Source organism: Notolepis coatsorum (genome assembly GCF_963971535.1).
Source record: "Notolepis coatsorum genome assembly, chromosome: 1".
Lineage (NCBI taxonomy): Eukaryota > Metazoa > Chordata > Actinopteri > Aulopiformes > Paralepididae > Notolepis > Notolepis coatsorum.
Window position 1 is genome coordinate 16,860,823 of NC_140165.1, and position 22,198 is coordinate 16,883,020.

Consider the following 22,198-nt stretch of genomic DNA (forward strand, 5'->3'; position numbering starts at 1 on the left):
GAAGTCCAAAAAACAATCCAATGTGAATAATATCTTCGGTGTGAACAACACACAGTGGGAGATGTAAAGTCCCAAAAATATTATCCCAGTGAGAACAACAAAAAGGCGATCGCTGGGTGAGTGACTGTCTGATAAAAAAGGTGGTAATCTTCAGTGTTATAGAAACACACGAAAACGGAATTTGATCAAGACAGTCAGTAAAAAACTCACCCAGACGAAGTGCGTAATGAGTGCTGGAACAGCAGCGGAGCGAGCGCGTCGCCACGGGGAAAAGGTGTCCAAGAGGAAGGCTTCTTGGAATATCCTGGAGGTAAAGCACAGAGAGCAACAGCAGCAGCAGCAGGAACGGAGAATGCAAACAGAGAAATATCAAAACGATCCAACAAACTTGAGTGGGGAAACGGGGTATAAATAATACGGGATTGATTGATTGACAAGCAGTGACAGCTGGGGAATGTGATTGAAAAGCGTGTGGACGGGAGAGAACCAATCAACGACGTCTCTGGGAAGAAGCGTGTGAATAGGGGAATGAAATGATTAACAGAAAACTTAAAGGGACAGAGCGAGTGGGAGAGCAGCGGACCAATCATCACAGTACTTCAAGAAGCCTGTGGTGGGGAAAGAGCCAAACCTTACAATCCTAGGTAGTCAAAGTGGGCAGGGGTGAGGTGGGTTCTAGGAGTCAGGTCAAGCAGTAGTCTGACCAGTTTGTTTTGAGATGTTTGTAATTTTGTTTTTAGCGCCTTTGAGGTGCTTTGGTACCATGAGGTGCAAGCATAGTCGTAGTACCCGTGAATGAGTGCTCCTGCCAGAGTCTTCAGGGTATTCTTGTTTACCAGAGAGGAGATCCGGTACAAGAATCGAGTTCGTTTGTTGACTTTTTTTTATTACATTGGATGCCATTTTGTCACAGGAAAGATTTGCCTATAGGATGGAACCTAGGTAGAAAGTCTTTCTCTGGTCTACATCCTCTTAATAATTGTGTGTATTGAGCCGTACTGTATTGTACCTGTTAACAGAATTCGGTTATAGGGCGACAATAATGTGGTCAAGAGGCATGGTTTCTATCTTGAGCCTTAACTGGCGTGGTTTATTATTCACATGGCAGAGCAGTAACACTACAGGTCTTCGCTCACTGAGAGACTGGGGGAAAGAGAAAGAAGTGGGAGGAGACATCTCTACTTATACTCGCCACCTGGTGGTATTCCTGAGTGTCTCCGCCTAGAGCGCCCTCTAGTGGAAACAGTTATATATGCAGTTAGACAGTTACTAGTGTAAACGGTTATATATGCAGTTAGACAGTTACTAACAATCCTACACAGAACCTCTGCCTTCAACAGTACCCATTCTGCAATCTGTTAATTAAAATTGTCAATCAATCAATCAATCAATCAATCAATCAAATGGGGGTCCGTGGTCAGACTCTAGACTAGGGAGATCCACCGTTGTAAACAGTAAAATGGGTGAACGCTTTCCCCCCCCCCCCCCCCCCCCCCCCCCCTCGTGTGTGTGTCCCCCCCCCCCCCCCCCCCCCTCCCCTCCTGTCAGCCCTCAGAGCGCGGTGCTGGTCATAGATATCTATAGAACACTAGATAGCTTAAGGCGGAGTCACCAGCGTCACTGAACCGCCGCCATCTTGGGGCAGTCAGCCTTGAGTGAGAGTGAGTGAGCTGCACAGACAAAAATACTCATAACTCGCTGAAATATTGACGGATTTACAAACGGTTTGGTTTGCTATAAACATCAAATATGTAGTTATGATACTGCATACTTATAAAAAAAAAGATTTTTTAAAGATGTTTTTTTTTACAAACCGCTTGAATCATAGCCACGTTAATAATGCTTGTAATAAACCAAACCGTTTGTAAATCCGTCAATATTTCAGCGAGTTATGAGTATTTTTGTCTGTGCAGCTCACTCACTCTCACTCAAGGCTAACTGCCCCAAGATGGCGGCGGTTCAGTGATGTCGCTCTCCATTGGCCGGCAGCGCGGGTAAGCTATCTAGTGTTCTATAGATATCTATGGTGCTGGTGCCGAGGAGACGCACCTGATGAACGGAAACGCGTTTCGCGGAGCTGTCCAACTGACAAGGTGCTGAAACGCAGAGACAACGGCTAACGTCGAACGATAAAAGTTTTGACTACACCGATAATAACGATGTGAATCTTTTTCCTCTCTCGAAAATGTTGACACGAGGAAGAGGAGGACGTTGCCAATATGGGATTAAGTAAGAGCTCACCGTGAGATGTTCTTTGTATCGGTGGCTAATTAATACCGGACTGCATGTTCTCATCCACGAAATTCAGGTAAATTAAATGTAATCTACAGATGATGAAGTATAGTGTTATGTTTCTGTGTTACCCCCAGAGGCTTTTCCTGCACGTCCCCACCTAAGAGATCAACAAGTCTCACCACTTGAGGGTCTAATTTTAGCCAACATAATCCCAGAGAAAAGGATTTGAGTTAGGCTAGAAGGAGGCATATAGCTGAAGGGACTATTTATGTCTACTGTGATAAACTCTATCTATCTATCTATCTATCTATCTATCTATCTATCTATCTATCTATCTATCTATCTATCTATCTATCTATCTATCTATCTATCTATCTATCTATCTATCTATCTATCTATCTATCTATCTATAGTCTGTCTGTCTGTCTGTCTGTCTGTCTGTCTGTCTGTCTGTCTGTCTGTCTGTCTGTCTGTCTGTCTGTCTGTCTGTCTGTCTGTCTGTCTGTCTGTCTGTCTGTCTGTCTATCTATCTATCTATCTATCTATCTATCTATCTATCTACTATCTATCTATCTATCTACAGTATTTATCTATCTTGTTTATTATGTCTACTGTGATCTATCTGTCTGTCTGTCTACTTTATGTCTACTGTGATGAACTTGTGATAAAAATGTTCAAAATGAAAATGTATCTATCTATCTATCTTATTTATGGCTACTGTGATCTGTCTGTCTGTCTGTCTGTCTGTCTGTCTGTCTGTCTGTCTGTCTGTCTGTCTGTCTGTCTGTCTGTCTGTCTGTCTGCTTGTCTGTCTGTCTGTCTGTCTGTCCTATAATACTGTAATATACCTATAATCTAACATTCACTAATATAATGTAAAATAATGTTGGCATGTTCCTTTACAGTAAGTAGATGCAGGGTATATAGAACTGGGGTTTCCATTTGCCTCACTTGGCACATATCTTACTGGGAAAGGACACCCAATTTAAACATCCATACATGTTATGCCTATAGCTATGGTCTAAGACAGTCCAGAAATATTATTGACCATGAACAACTCCATGCCAAACCCGGAAATTAGTGCTAAAACACAAATGTATATCTATCAAGTCATCAGGTATAAAGTCTGAAGCTGCAGTGAGTTGGGAAAGTTCAAGTTTAGTTTTATTTGTCACATATATAATGTACATTACAGTGAAATGCTTGGTTCTGTATGAGCCCCCTGAGATTGTGCTTCTTACAGTAAAACAAAGTAAAAATAATAAAGACCAAACACTATACAAATGATACAATATACAACTAAAGTATAAACTAAATTACAAAATAAAGTACAAATGCAAACAAGAAGAGTCAGCTGGTTGGGCGGCTGAGTGGCGCAGTGGGCAAGGCGCTCGCCACTAACGTAGGATATGCTGGTATCGAGCCCAGCTCTCGGCGTTGCTACCGGCTCGGCTGGCCGTCATACTAACACAATTGGCAGTGTTAGAGGGTGGGAAAGCCGGTGGGTGGGGATTGGACGTTGTGGACAGCGACTCCTACAGGTCGGTTGGGTGACGCCGGTAAGGCGGGAACAGGAAGTATCGGGGGCAGCGTGAGCCTCCCACGCGTTACTCCTCGCCACAGAGAGTTCGGGCTGTTGCGGTGAAAAGATGCGACAGGCTGCCTCCTCGTGTACCAGAGGGGACGCGTGTATGCTTTTACCAACCCAGTTGTGTTTCCGGGTTCCCGTTTTGCGCTCTGATTGGCCACTGACCTACACGCGTACGCCCCCCCCCTCGCTATCGCCTTTGGGGGCGTGAGATATAGGAAGGCAGTAATAATAAACACACTCGAAACAGCTATTACCAGACAATTACAACAGCAGTGGTGCCTGCTTCAAATGTCAGGTATTGTAGGCTATAAGCCTGTGTAGATCTATTCGGAATAATAAACATCGCCACCCTCTAGCAAAACATAACACAATGTGATCCTATCTCCGATAGAGCGTCTGGTCGCAGAGACGCGAGTTGAACAAACACATCGGGAGGAGAATGAATGAATGAATGAACCTGATGTAAACAAGACAAAAGTCTTTCTCTGGTCTGCATCCCCTTAACAATTGTGTGTATTGAGCCGTACTGTATTGTACCCATTCTGCAATCTGTTAAATAAGGTTTTCATTCATTCATTCATTCTCCTCCCGATGTGTTCGTTCAACTCGCGTCTCTGCGACCAGCCGCTCTATCGGAGATAGGATCACATTGTGTCATGTTTTGCTAGAGGGTGGCGATGTTTATTATTCCGAATAGATCTACACAGGCTTATAGCCTACAATACCTGACATTTGAAGCAGGCACCACTGCTGTTGTAATTGTCTGGTAATAGCTGTTTCGAGTGTGTTTATTATTACTGCCTTCCTATATCTCACGCCCCCAAAGGCGATAGCGAGGGGGGGGGCGTATGCGTGTAGGTCAGTGGCCAATCAGAGCGCAAAACAGGGAACCCGGAAACACAACTGGGTTGGTAAAAGCATACACGCGGAGGGGACACGTGATGCAAGGCTTCTATCCTCACTACAGCCGACCAGTGGGAGGCATAGTCTAGCAACGTTTAAGACAGGGGAGGGGAGAATTGGAAACACGAAATTGGGATGGGAGAAAAATAGAAAATGGGGAGAAAAAGTGGATAAAAAAATAAGAAGAAGAGTCAGCCGACTCCATCCCAGGCTGTGACCTCTGTAGGGATGTGAATGGATTCATGTTTAATTTTGGCCACAAGGCACTCATGGCGGCGGCCTCTGAGGCCTAGTCTATGGCGCCTCGGACCACCATGGCTCAACCTGTGGGCGTGGCCTCTGAGCGGCACCAATGGGCAGAGCGAGGCCTCCAAGAGGGGGTGGTAGCTACTCCGCAGGGGGCCAGGGCTTCGTCCATTAACACGGCATATCACTCGCGCTGGCAAGTATACAGTTCTTGGTGTGCAGAGCATGGCCTAGACCCAGAATCCTGCAATGTGCAGGCTGTAGCCTATTGCTGTATGACGGGCTATCTGCCTCCACTTTGAGAGTCTCATCTTCTTCTCCTCTGTCCTCAGCTGTCTCCATCACCTCTTCTTCCTCTCCTCTGTCCTCAGCTGTCTCCATCACCTCTTCTTCCTCTCCTCTGTCCTCAGCTGTCTCCATCACCTCTTCTTATTCTCCTCTGTCCTCAGCTGTCTCCATCACCTCTTCTTCCTCTCCTCTGTCCTCAGCTGTCTCCATCACCTCTTCTTATTCTCCTCTGTCCTCAGCTGTCTCCATCACCTCTTCTTCTTCTTCTCTGTCCTCAGCTGTCTCCATCACCTCTTCTCCTTTGTCCTCAGCTGTCTCCATCACCTCTTCTTATTCTCCTCTGTCCTCAGCTGTCTCCATCACCTCTTCTTCCTCTCCTCTGTCCTCAGCTGTCTCCATCACCTCTTCTTCTTCTCCTCTGTCCTCAGCTGTCTCCATCCATCACCTCTTCTCCTTTGTCCTCAGCTGTCTCCATCACCTCTTCTTCTCCTCTGTCCTCAGCTGTCTCCATCACCTCTTCTTCTCCTCCTCGAGCCCATCCTCTTTTTTTGTATCCTCCAACCACAACTATTGCTTCCCTCAGACAAAGTCTGAGTCAGAGGGAAGCAACAGTTGCGTTTGGAGGATCAAGAAAAGAGGGCGGGGTTTGACATAGAACAATGTTGTTTTGACATGCGGGTGCCAAGTCATTCCTGCCTTGATACCAAATTGATGACTCATATTGTTTTTTCATAATCTTTCATTCTTTTACTATGACTGAACAATTTAGTAAATGTCCCCCCAATTGACCACTATAGGCTTTCAGAAGTTTTGAAATTGTGATATAATACAGTATCTCCTCTTTTGTTGACACTATATTAAGGCAGAATAGTGCACATTTTCAGGGAAATAAATGTACCTCAGAGGTTTGCGTGGCATTTCTGACAAATGTCATAATTTTCATTGTTTAAGATACCATTTCAGATACACTAGAAGCCTATAGCATTTACATTTAACTGATGCTTATATCGAAAGTGACTTACAAATTATGTACAACAAGTCAGCAGGAGGGGTGAGTGGTATTGTTCGTCTAGCAGTGCATAGTAGATTAAGATTAAGATTAAACTAGATTTGAAGAAGTTTAAGAAGTCTTTGTTCGCAGCACACATTGCTACGTAGTCCTGCAGTGAACACACACATGCCATGCGAGATGGGCGACACATAGGGAACACACACACGCATTTCTTTTTGAGCCGCTGATGAAACTTCCTATCTGCACTTGACTCATCCCGTCGTCCACTCCTTCCCCCCCAAGGTCAGCCGGGAACAGACATGGGCTATGGCGTGGGGCCGCACCTGGCGACCAATCCAAGTGCTCCTGTCCATCTTTGCCAGGGACGCGATAGCGTTAGCGATCTGTTCTGTATGTTCTTCCATAGGGTTTATCTCTTTTTCATGGGGAAACCCTTGCGAGCACAGGGAGAACATGCAAAGTCCTATACTAGTATAGACACAGACACATTATCATAGTAGGTAGTAGTATAATAGCAGAGGTGAATCAGAAAAGATGTGATGCCAAATATTTGAATAATGGCAAAAGATTATATATTTAAAAAAGGGCATTGTCCTTTAAGCAAACGTACCTTAAAACAGTGAGTCAACACAGTGCATTCTAATAAGTTTAATTGCCGCTGACGTGGTGCTGCTGTGTCAGATCAACACTGGCTCGTTAACACCGCAGCACCACTGGGAATAGGGCTGCTATGTGGCCTGTTGAGACTGTGAGTAAGGGGGACGCAGCTGTCAATCAACTCTGCAGTCAGGCTGTCTGTCTGTCGGTTGCTTTTCAATACAGCCGCTCATTGAATGAATTCAACGCAGAGTTATTGTAATTTTTTGGGGGGGGGGGGGGGGGGGTTATTTTATTATGTATGAATTTCAGTTTAGTTTTAAGATAAGATATTCCTTTATTGATCCCCTTGGGAGGGGAGGTACAGGTACACAGTACATTTCGCAGAGTACATTTGACTCAAACTGAGTAAATTTTATTCAAACTGACTCAGTTTGAGTAAAATGTACTCAGTTTGAGTCAAATGTACTCAGTTTGAGTCAAATTTACTCTGCGGAATTTACTGTGTATGGGTAGGGTAATAGCAGAAAGACATAAATATAGGCAATCACGATTCAAGATTCAAGAGTTTATTCATCACATACAGTACATACCAGAGGGCATACAGTGAAATGCGGTTGGCCATGCCCGCTACGATTGTGCAATAAAACAATAGTCAAATTTGATCTGAATATAAAAATATGAGAAACTGCTTAAAAAGAATCAGTGAACACACTCCTAACAGCATCTTCAACATTTTATGGAAGCTTTCCCATGTCAGAATTTACAGTTGGGTAGAATAAACGTCAAATTAATGTGAAGTTGTGACATGTCAGTTGGCCTAGATTTTGGTCAGCCGGGTAAGTTGAATTTTTCATTTCACTTACCTATAAATACATACATTTTCAAGGCTAGTTTTAGTTTCAATTCAGGCCACTGAACTTAGAAGCAGGCCAGGCCAGTGTTTCTAGTTGCGGCGGCGCAATAGTTAGATAACCTAAGTGGGGAACAACCAGGAGATCACTGTGACAGAGAGTAATGCAGTCTAAACAGTCATACATCTTTTATTCAACTTCAGCCCTGATCATAACCATTTTAATTTTTAGATTTTTTTGTAATGTCAGATAAAAAATGAAACACTCCCACTTTTCTGAAAAGAGTTGTTGTTAAATCTGACATTACAAAAAATCCATCAAAATCTGTGTTGTTGCTAATCATTGACACATGTCTAGCTTGTAATAATCCCGCCCAGAAAAATTTACTTTGCATTTGATATATTGAAAATATTTTACTTTTTGTGTGTTTTTTTAACAATAATTTGTGATGCCATCACACAAACTGGCATTTAAAGGGTTACAATTCGAAAATGTATTGAATATGTGTTTTCTTTGTGTGTGTGAGAGTGTGTGAGAGAGAGAGAGAGAGAGAGAGGGAGAGAATTAACTACATTTGCTGAAATACAGTTGTTCTTCATTTTCTCACTTGCTATGTGAGAATGTTAGTTATTATGTTCTCAATGCCCCTTGCATTGTATGAGTTGTGTGGAAGAGTTTGCTAGTTCTAGTGCTACCCCTTTGTACATTGTGGCTGTGTCTGACAAAAGTTAACAATAAATAATAGTATTAGGAATACATTTGCCTCCTGTGTGAACTGTGCATAGCTGAATAGACTGTATTTTAACGTCGGTCATATGGTGGTACTTGGAGAGCCAGCTACGTTCTCAGGTGGTACTTGGTGTAAAAAGTTTGAGAACCACTGGCCTAGGCATTGTCCAACTAACACCTCTCCCGAAGGCTAACCGGTCATGTCCGCTTCCATTCATTGTGCTAAGCTAGGCTAACGTGCAGCCAGATTGCTGGTCTCTATCTTCTTGTCTCTATCTGGAGAAGACGGTAAGCTAATTTCCCCAAATGTTGGCGTGTTCCTTTAAGTGTTTAAATGTTGAAACTGAACCTACGCCGCCTTCCTCACCGTGACCCTCTGTCACCCTCCTCTGTCTCCACCTCACGCTTCATGTACTGCCTCAGTAACAATAACAATAAACATTGAGGAGGCTTGACTGTTGCTGGCAAGAAAGAATGAAAAAAAAAACGGCCAAAATGTGAGTGTCAATGTCAAAACATTTCATTTTAAACCTACGCCCTCAAAAGGAATGGACTTTTTGGCAACCCTTTCCCCAAGAGGACAGGGGTTAGTGGGTTGGCAACTTGGCATTAATACACAGCTAAATGGATCATAAAGCTTTTATTGCCTAAAGATATTCACTACATTTCATTATCTAAATACAGATTACATAAACCATGTCGTTTGGTGGGTACCTTCAATGTGTCTTGTCATTTTTAACCCCTTCAAACTCATTATGATATTTGGCACCAATAATAGTAGGCTAATGTGATCTTGATTCTCCATGGGTCCAAAACACAGTCTTTATATTTATTGCTATCATTAAACTTAAACTCACCACTGAATATCATTTATGTTATTTGGTATCTTAAAAATAAATATTATTTAGAGGATGTTGAAGTCAGAGGTTCGGTGTAGGATTGTTAGTAACTGTCTAACTGCATATTTAATTTAATTTAATTTTTTATTTTAGCTTTATTTTACCAGGTAGTCACTTGAGATCAAATATCTCTTTTTCGAGCAAGACCTGGCCAAAATATATAACTGTTTCCACTAGTAACTGTCTAACTGCATATATAACTGTTTCCACTAGAGGGCGCTCTAGGCGGAGCCACTCAGGAACACCACCAGGTGGCGAGTATAAATAGAGATGTCTCCTCCCATTCTTTCTCTTTCCCCCAACCTCTCAGTGAGAGGAGAACTATAGAACTGCTGCTCTGCCATGTGAATAAATAAACCACACCAAAGATAGAAACCATGCCTCTTGACCACATTATTGTCGCCCTATAGCCGGATTCTGTCAACAGAGGATCACCATCATAGTGGGAATAGCCAATTAGTTAGCTTGTTGAATGAAACGCTTCCACTGTGAGCGCTGATGGTGTAAACCAGTAGTTCTGAAAGTGGTGTCCGGGTTGCCTGAATGCCTTCTACAACAGAACTGCGTTTCCGCGTCTCTGATTGGCCAGGTCATTTCTGGTCATGTGACATGTACGCCCAATCGTGGGACCGCAAGTTTCTACACTGGTTAGGCTTAGGCGCTCGTTCGAAGTTGGTTAAGGTTAGAGTTTGTCTTAGAGCATGGCGATAGACCGCCTGCCCGGATTCCGACGGTTAAGCTTAGGCACTCTTTCGAAGTTGGTTAAGGTTAGAGTTTGTCTTAGAGCATGGCGATAGAACGCCAGGTAGTTTGCAGGCTGTTAGACCCGGAAATAGGCACAGAACTTGCTGTCCCACGATTGGCGCACATGTCACATGACCTGGCCAATCAGAGCGCAAAACTCGAACGCGGAAACGAAGTTCCGTCGTAGAAGGCATACATGCGTCCGGGTTCTTGAATGGGGCTACAGCCCAGGGGGTCCTTAGCTAAATGGAAATTGTTTAATTTCACTATAATTTCATCTACAAGGAACAGAGTGACAGAATGTATGACTATTCTGGTCATATGTTTCACCCTCTCACCTCTAATTCCCTCCTCTATCTACAGTATCGTAGAAGTAATAAAACATTATCTAAAAAGCTAACATCTTATCGGGCGGGGGGGGCCTGGTGTAAACAAGACGAATTGATTGATTGATTGAACATTTTATTAACAGATTGCAGAATGGGTACAATACAGTACAGCTCAATACACACAATTGTTAAGGGGATGCAGACCAGAGAAAGACTTACATCTTGTTTACATCAGGGTCCCCCATTTTCAATTCATCATAACATATATGACATACATGACATACAGATATAGACAGTACTGCTACATCTAGACATTTATGACATACCAGATCTACAAATACAGTACTGTTTGTGATACAAAAAGGGTCTAAAAAAGAGAGTATTTGAGGGGGGAAAACTGTACATTGGAGGAGGTTGGGTGGGGGGGGGGTGGGGGGGGGGGAACTGTATATTGGAGGTGGTTGGGGGGGGGCTAGGCGGGGTGGGGGGGGGGGTGTAACTGTACATTGGAGGGGGTTGGGTTAGGACATTTACAGGGGCCAGTTTCGAATTGCAGTCTCCCGTAGGTGCTCCTTGAGAGTATGGTTTTGAAAGTGGGTAGTGATTCACATTCCTTTACAGCTGTGGGTAGGGCGTTCCACATTGGAGCGTAACAGTAAGAAGCATTTTGTATAAAAGTATTCTGTACTTCTGTATGACAACTATTAAAGAAACTTGATGTGTCATAATTGTTGGGTGATGAAAAAAAAAAAAAAAAAAAGTGTCAAGATTTACAATACGTATGTACATTTGTGTGTGTATTTACGATGTACAGGTATATGCATTGCATACATGTATATGTGACTATGTATATGTGTGTGTACTCTAAATGTAGAGTGATTTATTGACACAATTGACAAAAAATACATGATTTGTGGAGCTCCCTCTGGTGTTGTGGTTGTGGTATTCACTGACCTTTGGGAAGTATTTTGACATGTACATGGGTACCTTAGTGGTGTAGTGTATCTTGAAGACCAGGCCCATTGCGGGCGGCTAGGTGGTGTAGTGGGCAAGGCACTCGCCACCAGTGTGGAGACGCTAGGATTTGCGTCTTCGAATCCAGCTCTCCACATTGTTTTCAGTTTAGCTGGTCGTCCGCAGTAATACACATTGGCCGTATTACGGGGAGGGAAAACTGAAGGGTGGGGATCGAACGTTGTGAACAAGCGACTCCTACAAGTCGGTTGGTGCGCCTGCGCAGTAGAATCAGGAAGTGTCGGGGGCAGCGTGAGCCTCCCACGCGTTACTCCTCGACACTGAGAGATCGAGCTGCGCAGGTGAAAAGATGCGACTGCTGTTACCTCAAGTACCGGAGGGGACTTGTGCTATGTATGACTTAGTCCACATTGCAGCCGGCTTGTGGGAGGCAAGAAACAGCGTTCGTGACAGGGGAGGGTTGAATTGGATGATACGAAATTGGGATGGGAGAAAATATAGAAAAATGGGAGAAAAAGTGGATCAAAAAAAAAGAAGACCAGGCCCATTGCAAGTTGCTGTACTCTGTCGTCTACTCTAAGCCATCCTAGGTTGTCAAAGTGGGCAGGGGTGAGGTGGGTTCTAGGAGTAAGGTCAAGCAGTAGTCTGACCAGTTTGTTTTGTGATGTTTGTAATTTTGTTTTTAGCGCCTTTGAGGTGCTTTGGTACCATGAGGTGCAAGCATAGTCGTAGTACCCTTGAATGAGTGCTCCTGCCAGAGTCTTCAGGGTATTCTTGTTTACCAGAGAGGAGATCCGGTACAAGAATCTAGTTCGTTGGTTGACTTTTTTTTATTACATTGGATGCCATTTTGTCACAGGAAAGATTTGCCTCTAGGATGGAACCAGTGGCGTAATTTAAGTAAAAGCCAAGGTATGGCAATTAGGGAGGGGGGGGGGGGGTGAAGGGGGGTTTCCCCCCCTTGGTGGATTTCTTTTGTCAAATCAGTTGCGCAATAGTCCCTTTTGGTGAGTTGTTTCTATACAATTCATCTAAAGCTACCTAGCATGTCCTATATGCTCTGTAAATACTATGTACAGATACCGAGATGTCACACCATGTTACCTGTTTATTGCACTGTTGTTTTTATTGGATTCTATTATATGTTGTACCACTGTATTTTTATTGGATTCTATTATATGTTGTACCACTGTATTGCACATCGTCGCGGGCAAGACCAGCCGCATTTCATTGTATACCTGTATGCCGTGACAATTAAAACTCTTGACTTGACTTGACTTGACTTATATGACATTTAGGTATGACAGGACTACACAAGCATTTTTAGTATAGAAATGTGTCAACAGACTAAATCAGGGAACCACAATATTTTGCATACAATTTATGCAGAATGTAATATCATAACTGTCTATTATTTTTCTTGCAATTGAGCCAATTTTCCTTAGGTACGGTTTTGAGGTGTGTGTTCAACAGAATGTAGTATCAAAAACACATTCACAAAAACTATGGGTTACTGAATGCTGAACTGCACTGTTATAATCACTAAGCCATTGTAAGACCTTACCTGTGTCCCTGTATCACTTGTCTCTGCTGCCCTCTGATTAAAAAACGTCTGTATGTCCATTTTCCTTTTTTTGTGGCATATTTGAGTTAGTAGTAAAATTCACCTAGTAAAAGTGAGATAATTGACAATATCAAAACATGCTAGGGCTGTACCGAATAGTTCGAAGCTTCGTTCATAATGTTGACATTCGAATTCTAAATCAACATAAAAAAAATTGTAATTATAAAAAAATAAAAAATAATAATATATATATATATATTTTTATTTTATTTGCCAAGGTATGGCAAGTGCCATACCTTGCCATACCAAAATGACGCCCCTGGATGGAACCTAGGTAGAAAGTCTTTCTCTGGTCTACATCCCATTAACAATTGTGTGTATTGAGCCGTACTGTATTGTACCCAATTCTGCAATCTGTTAATTAAAATGGTCAATCAATCAATCAATCAATCAATCAATCAATCAAATGGGGGTCCGTGGTCAGACTGATCTACCGTTGTAAACAGTAAAATGTGTGAACTCCCCCCCCCCCTCCCCCCTCCTCCTCCTGTCACTGAACGCTCAGAGCGCGCGGTGTTGGTGCCGAGGGAGACGCACCTGAACGGAAACGCGTTTCGCGGAGCTGTCCAACTGACAAGGTGCTGAAACGCAGAGACAACGGCTAACGTCGAACGATAAAAGTTTTGACTACACCGATAATAACGATGTGAATCTTTTTCCTCTCTCGAAAATGTTGACACGAGGAAGAGGAGGACGTTGCCAATATGGGATTAACAAGTAAGAGCTCACCGTGAGATGTTCTTTGTATCGGTGGCTAATTAATACCGGACTGCATGTTCTCATCCACGAAATTCAGGTAAATTAAATGTAATCTACAGATGATGAAGTATAGTGTTATGTTTCTGTGTTACCCCCAGAGGCTTTTCCTGCACGTCCCCACCTAAGAGATCAACAAGTCTCACCACTTGAGGGTCTAATTTTAGCCAACATAATCCCAGAGAAAAGGATTTGAGTTAGGCTAGAAGGAGGCATATAGCTGAAGGGACTATTTATGTCTACTGTGATAAACTATCTATCTATCTATCTATCTATCTATCTATCTATCTATCTATCTATCTATCTATCTATCTATCTATCTATCTATCTATCTATCTATCTATCTATCTATCTATCTATCTACAGTATCTATCTACAGTATCTATCTACAGTATCTATCTATCTATCTATCTATCTATCTATCTATCTATCTATCTATCTATCTATCTATCTATCTATCTATCTATCTATCTATCTATCTATCTATCTATCTATCTATCTATCTATCTATATCTATCTATCTATCTATCTATCTATCTATCTGTCTCTTGTTTATTATGTCTACTGTGATCTATCTATCTGTCTGTCTGTCTGTCTGTCTGTCTGTCTGTCTGTCTGTCTGTCTGTCTGTCTGTCTACTTTATGTCTACTGTGATAAACTTGTGATGAAATGTTCAAAATGTAATTGTATCTATCTATCTATCTTATTTATGGCTACTGTGATCTGTCTGTCTGTCTGTCCTATACTACAGTAATATACCTATAATCTAACATTGACTAATATAATGTAAAATAATGTTGGCATGTTCCTTTACAGTAAGTAGATGCAGGGTATATAGAACTGGGGTTTCCATTTGCCTCACTTGGCACATATCTTACTGGGGAAGGACACCCAATTTAAACATCCATACATGTTATGCCTATAGCTATACATTTACATTTACATTTAGTCATTTAGCTGACGCTTTTATCCAAAGCGACTTACAAGTTCTGTGCGACAAGACAGCAAGAAGGGTATAACTCTATCAGCTGAGTAACAATGTTCATCAAAGTGTTGCGTGTTACAGTGTAGGTTAGTTTATTAGGACAAGTGCATGACATTAAGGTTAGTCGGGGTTAGATTTTTTTTTTTTTTTTTTTTTATCATTTCAGATAATGGTTGAAGAAGTGAGTCTTTAGTCGACGGCGAAAGATTGGACGGGATTCGGCTGTCCTAACTGGGATGGGTAGTTCATTCCACCATTGTGGGGCAAGGACTGAGAATAGGCGGCTTCCCTTTGATGACCCTCCGGGAGCTTGGATAGGAGTAGATCTGAGGCGGCCAGAAGACGCAGAGCGTAGGGGTCTTGAGGGTGTGTAGTTAGAGACCATTGACCGGAGGTAGGCGGGAGCGGTTCCCTTTGCCGCACGGTATGCTAGGTCGAGGGCCTTGAAGCGGATACGTGCAGCAATGGGGAGCCAGTGCAGGTCCCTAAGAAGTGGGGTGACATGGGCTGACTTCGGTAGGTTTGAGATCAGGCGGGCCGCTGCATTTTGAATGAGTTGAAGAGGCTTGGTGGCAGTGGCCGGGAGGCCAGCTAGCAGTGCGTTGCAGTAGTCGAGGCGGGAGATGACTGTTGATTGGACGAGGAGTTGGGTGGCTTCTTTTGTCAGGAAGGGGCGTATCCTTCTGACGTTGCTCAGGAGGAATCTGCAGGTTCTGGTTGTCGCTGCGATGTGAGCAGAGAAGTTCAACTGGTCGTCGAGGACAACACCAAGGTTCTTGGCGGTCGGCGACGCGGTCACAGCTGCATTCTCGACTGTGATGGAGAGGTCGGTCAGGGGGGAGGATTTGGCCGGCAGGTGGAGCAATTCTGTTTTGCTTAGGTTCAGTTTGAGGTGGTTGGTCGTCATCCAGGCGGAGATGTCGGACAGACAGGCCGAGATCCGCTCAGAGATGTGGATATCTGAGGGAGGGAAGGAGAGGAAGAGTTGAGTATCATCGGCATAACAATGATATGAGAAGCCATGAGATGTGATAATGTTACCCAGTGATTTAGTGTAGAGGGAGAAGAGAAGGGGTCCTAGGACCGAGCCCTGGGGGACACCCGTCCGGAGGGGGCGGGTGGCCGACAGAGTCCCTCTCCATGACACTTGGTAGGAGCGGTCATTGAGGTATGATGTCAGCCATGTCAGCGCAGATCCAGCCACTCCCATTCCTGCGAGGGCCGCGAGGAGGATCTGATGGTTGACTGTGTCGAAGGCTGCAGATAGATCTAGGAGAATCAGGACAGAGGAGAGGCCTTTCGCTTTTGCTAAGTGAAGTGCCTCTGTGACCGCAATGAGGGCCGTTTCTGTGGAGTGGCCAGTCCGGAAGCCAGACTGATTGGGGTCTAGGAGGTCATTCTGTAAGTTGGTTGGATACAGCACGTTCAAGTGTTTTAGAAAGGAAGGAGAGAAGAGAGACAGGGCGATAGTTGGCTATGACGGTGGGGTTCAGGGTTGGTTTTTTTATGAGGGGCGTGACTCTGGCTTGTTTTAGGGAGGTGGGGACCACCCCCGAGTTGAGTGAGGAGTTGATGGTTGCAGTTAGGAATGGGAGGATGTCCGGTGCTATGGTCTGGAGGAGTGGGGAGGGTAGCTGGTCCAGCTGGCATGTAGTCGGACGGTTCGACGTTACCAGTGTCAGGGTCTCGGCTTCTGTAATGGGAGAGAAAGATGACAGAGTGAAGGATGAGGTTATGAGAGCTATGGTCTAAGACAGTCCAGAAATATTATTGACCATGAACAACTCCATGCCAAACCCGGAAATTAGTGCTAAAACACAAATGTATATCTATCAAGTCATCAGGTATAAAGTCTGAAGCTGCAGTGAGTTGGGAAAGTTCAAGTTTAGTTTGATTTGTCACATATATAATGTACATTACAGTGAAATGCTTGGTTCTGTATGAGCCCCCTGAGATTGTGCTTCTTACAGTAAAACAAAGTAAAAATAATAAAGACCAAACACTATACAAATGATACAATACACAACTAAAGTATAAACTAAATTACAAAATAAAGTACAAATGCAAACAATGAAGTACAAAATGCAAACTTTTTAAAGTGCAGAAATGCTAAATATGTTATAGATGACACTGTGAGCTCCCAGGGGAATGCTCAGGTTATAAAGGTACATCTCCTGTCTCAGAACTGAGAGCACTACTATAGAATAAGGTATAAAAACTCACACACAAAATCAATTTCCCATTCATTGTCAATGGAGCAGCTCCGGACTTTATGATGACATCACTATACTCTTACTCATAGTATATATTCAGATTAAAACTTGTTTGCCTATAATTTATTGTACATATAATATAACCGATAGGGCATACAGACCCTCATCTGCACCTTTGTTTACACTGTTTATTTTTCTCATATTTCTATATTCAGATCTAATTTTATTGCCTATATCTATGTCTTTCTATTATTACCCTGCATATTACCCTCTACTATTACCTGTACCTCCCTTCCCCCCTCCCCCATGCTGCTATGACTTCCAAATGTCCCCAAAGGGATCAATAAAGGAATATCATATATTATCTTATCTTACAAGTATCTTACAAGGGAGAGAGTAGCTCTTATTCACAAATATTGATTCAACTTTCCAAGGTCATGGAAATAACATAGATAACAGACGGTGCCTGACCCGAAGGAGTGTGGTTCTCCGACCCAATCCTTCTTTCTTGGCAAAGGTCTTGCGTGAGGGATATGTTACTGTAACGGTCCCTGGAGTTTGTCAGCTCACTCTCCATCCGCAGCTGGAGAAGGACATGAATTGGCCTCCAGTGCACTTTGCCCCCGTGAGGGCTCTGGAGGTCATTACGCAAAAAACGGACCAGCTCTTTGGGGAGCGAATCCGGGGGTCAGGTCTGTTGAAGCTGAGGCTAAGAGTTGTGGTGCATTGTACCAGGGGAATAGCCACATCAAGAGCTCTTCTGTGGGCGGGGTGTTCTCCTGTCTGAGGTGTGTGCCACAGCCAGTTGGGCCTCATCTGCCACCATTGTTAGATTTGATCAGGTGAACGTGGCTCCACCTAACGTAGCGGAGTTGGCGGTTCTGGGCAGCTCCTCTGTCTTTGCAGGCGAGTTCTGTTCAGTCCTGGATAGGCTCTAGACTTCTCTTCTCAATTGCCAGGTGAACGGGGCAATGCTATACCCACATTGGAGTGATCCAATGGAGGGAAACATAATGCAGGTTACGTAGGCAGCCAGACATTTCTTCCAGCAGGTGCGTCTGTGTGGGAGGGGCCTTTACAGGGTGTGCAGGTGCGTCTGTGGGGGAGGGGCCTTTACAGGGTCTGCTGGTGTGTCTGTGTGGGAGGGGCCTTTACAGGGTCTGCAGGTGTGTCTGTGTGGGAGGGGCCTTTACAGGGTTTGCAGGTGTGTCTGTGTGGGAGGGGCCTTTCCAGGGTCTGCAGGTGTGTCTGTGTGGGAGGGGCCTTTCCAGGGTCTGCAGGTGTGTCTGTGTGGGAGGGGCCTTTACAGGGTCTGCAGGTGTGTCTGTGTGGGAGGGGCCTTTCCAGGGTCTGCAGGTGCGTCTGTGTGGGAGGGGCCTTTACAGGGTGTGCAGGTGTGTCTGTGTGGGAGGGGCCTTTACAGGGTCTGCAGGTGTCTGTGTGGGAGGGGCCTTTACAGGGTCTGCAGGTGTGTCTGTGTGGGAGGGGCCTTTCCAGGGTCTGCAGGTGTGTCTGTGTGGGAGGGGCCTTTACAGGGTGTGCAGGTGCGTCTGTGTGGGAGGGGCCTTTACAGGGTCTGCAGGTGTGTCTGTGTGGGAGGGGCCTTTCCAGGGTCTGCAGGTGCGTCTGTGTGGGAGGGGCCTTTACAGGGTGTGCAGGTGCGTCTGTGTGGGAGGGGCCTTTACAGGGTCTGCAGGTGTGTCTGTGTGGGAGGGGCCTTTCCAAGGTCTGCAGGTGTGTCTGTGGGGGAGGGGCCTTTACAGGGTCTGCAGGTGCGTCTGTGTGGGAGGGGCCTTTACAGGGTCTGCAGGTGCGTCTGTGGGGGAGGGGCCTTTCCAGGGTGTGCAGGTGTGTCTGTGTGGGAGGGGCCTTTACAGGGTCTGCAGGTGCGTCTGTGTGGGAGGGGCCTTTACAGGGTCTGCAGGTGCGTCTGTGGGGGAGGGGCCTTTCCAGGGTGTGCAGGTGTGTCTGTGGGGGAGGGGCCTTTCCAGGGTCTGCCCGGCCACACAATGCATGCGCAGGTGCGCGCGGTAGTGAATTGGAAAATCCATACCATGAACGTATCCCTTCACTGCGGAGTGATGACCCACATTGGGGAGTGATCCAATCGGGTCATATAACCGCAGTTACCTACATAACCTTCGTTTTCAAACCTTGGTCACCATCGGGGAGCCAGGTGTGTCCCAGGATGAGTGGTGAGGGCAGAAAGTTGAACTTTGCTCAAGAGGGAGGGGTTGGGTGGGGAAACACTGTACAACTGTACAAGCAACACTGTACATTGGGATATTGACAACCATACTAGGTCATTTACATTGGAGGGGGTTGGGGGGGGGGACACTGTACAAACAAGCAAAACTGTACATTGGGATATTGACAACCATACTAGGTCATTTACATTGGAGGGGGTTGGGGGGGGGACACTGTACAAACAAGCAAAACTGTACATTGGAATATTGACAAAACCATACTAGGTAAATTACTGTACATTGGAGGGGGTTGGGTTAGGACATTTACAGGGGCCAGTTTCGAATTGCAGTCTCCCGTAGGTGTTCCTTGAGAGTGGTTTTGAAAGTGGGTAGTGATCCACATTCCTTTACAGCTGTGGGTAGGGCGTTCCACATTGATGTGGCATAATTGCGAAACGTGTTTAGTCCCTTGTTTGAGCCGAATCTGGGTTTAACATGATTTGTGGAGCTCCCTCTGGTGTTGCTGCCGGGAGGAGCGGGACCCAAGCTGGGAACCTTCTGATGACCTCATTCATTATTATTCTGGACTGCTCTAGTCTCTACCCCTTGAGCCACTGTCACCCCACTATAATTGTAGATTGTATTCTGTTCACAAAATGCCTCTCCATCAGCCTAGTCTCCTCCTCTGTCCTCAGCTGTCCACCATGTTGTCTCCTCCTCTGTCCTCAGCTGTCCACCATGTTGTCTCCTCCTCTGTCCTCAGCTGTCCACCATGTTGTCTCCTCCTCTGTCCTCAGCTGTCCACCATGTTGTCTCCTCCTCTGTCCTCAGCTGTCCACCATGTTGTCTCCTCCTCTGTCCTCAGCTGTCCACCATGTTGTCTCCTCCTCTGTCCTCAGCTGTCCACCATGTTGTCTCCTCCTCTGTCCTCAGCTGTCCACCATGTTGTCTCCTCCTCTGTCCTCAGCTGTCCACCATGTTGTCTCCTCCTCTGTCCTCAGCTGTCCACCATGTTGTCTCCTCCTCTGTCCTCAGCTGTCCACCATGTTGTCTCCTCCTCTGTCCTCAGCTGTCCACCATGTTGTCTCCTCCTCTGTCCTCAGCTGTCTCCATCACCTCATCTTCTCCTCTGTCCTCAGCTGTCTCCATCACCTCTTCTTCTTCTCCTCTGTCCTCAGCTGTCTCCATCACCTCTTCTTCTCCTCTGTCCTCAGCTGTCTCCATCACCTCATCTTCTCCTCTGTCCTCAGCTGTCTCCATCACCTCATCTTCTCCTCTGTCCTCAGCTGTCTCCATCACCTCATCTTCTCCTCTGTCCTCAGCTGTCTCCATCACCTCATCTTCTCCTCTGTCCTCAGCTGTCTCCATCACCTCATCTTCTCCTCTGTCCTCAGCTGTGTCCATCACCTCTTCTTCTCCTCTGTCCTCAGCTGTCTCCATCACCTCATCTTCTCCTCTGTCCTCAGCTGTCTCCATCACCTCTTCTTCTCCTCTGTCCTCAGCTGTCTCCATCACCTCATCTTCTCCTCTGTCCTCAGCTGTCTCCATCACCTCATCTTCTCCTCTGTCCTCAGCTGTCCATCACCTTGATGTCCAGGTGCTGAGGAGGCAGCAGACGTACCGTCAGACAGGATGATTTGCACGGGGCAGTCCTCCCCCAGGCCGGGCGGCAGCCAGCTGTCTGTCCACACACCAGACAACATGGAGCGGATAGAGGGTGACAGCAGGTGACACCCACATGCCAGTGTTCCCACAGACATTGCACGCATCATTTTTCATTTTAAAAGGACATTTAAAAGGATACAATTCACTTTTAAATGCTGTTTTTTTTAATAGGAAGAAAAATCGGATCCAATATTTAGGGCTTAAAACCAATTTCCCACAATTAGTTACACTTTAAATACAAAAAAAATGCAATTTCTTGATTCAGAACAATTTTATCATGGATGAACAAAACTTTCAATGCGAATGGTTGATTTGAATTTCAAGGACTTTCTAAGCACCTTGTTAAAAGATTGGCTGTTTTCAAGGAATTCCAGGCCTTGGCCTTTTTTTGGTAAAAAAACAAGCACTTTAAGCACTTCAAGGATCTTGTGTGAACCCTGTGCCATGTTCTGGAGGAGAGCAGCTAAAGAGGCTTCTGAGTTCCCTCACCTCTCACTGAAAATGACCATTGTGATTCACTAGAATGGAGCTTGGGTGTCACTTTCTGTAAATGTCCCTCTCTCTCCGTTCTTCCCAGGCCAATGGATGATGGCGAACAAGTACCTTTCACAGGGACAGGGGTCATGGCAAGGTGAGTGTTTTATTATATATTTAGTATAGATGAAGAGGACATGTTAGAAGCACCATTATTATAGAAGAATGGTATAACATATGTAAGATACAACACACAACCACAGGGTCAAGGATATGGAGGGAGTTTGGGTGGAAAAACATAATTAGATTCTTTATAACACCAGAAATACAGGGCACCTATACACCAACACAGAAACCATGCTGGAGAAAATGTGGACAGGAAATAGCAAACCACACACACATATTCTGGGGGTGTCAGATAATAAAGAACTATTGGGAAGAGATATGAGAGATAATAAATGAAATGGTAGGATATGAAATACCCCAGACAGGCCAAGTATTGTATTTAGGGAACTTAACACAGGAAGTAATTCAGGGGGAAGACAAATACTTGATTAAGATATTACTAGTAGCAGCCAAGAAAGCATTGACGAAAATGTGGTATAGAGTAGAAGCACCGACGAGGGAACAATGGACAGAGATAGTGGGGGGATACAGGAAATGGAGAGAATCAGGCTGAGGCTACAAGACGAGAAGTTTGAGTAAAAATGGGAGAAGTGGGAAGAGTATAGGAAGAAAAGAAACGACATCACAGGAGAGTGAAAAGGAGACAAGAAGAGAAATAGAAATCAAAATGAAAATAAACTATGAAGGTACCAAAGAACCCATGTCACTTTATTCTTTTATCTCTTTTCTTTGTTTGTTTTTTTGTTTTCCCTTTTCACTTTAGTTA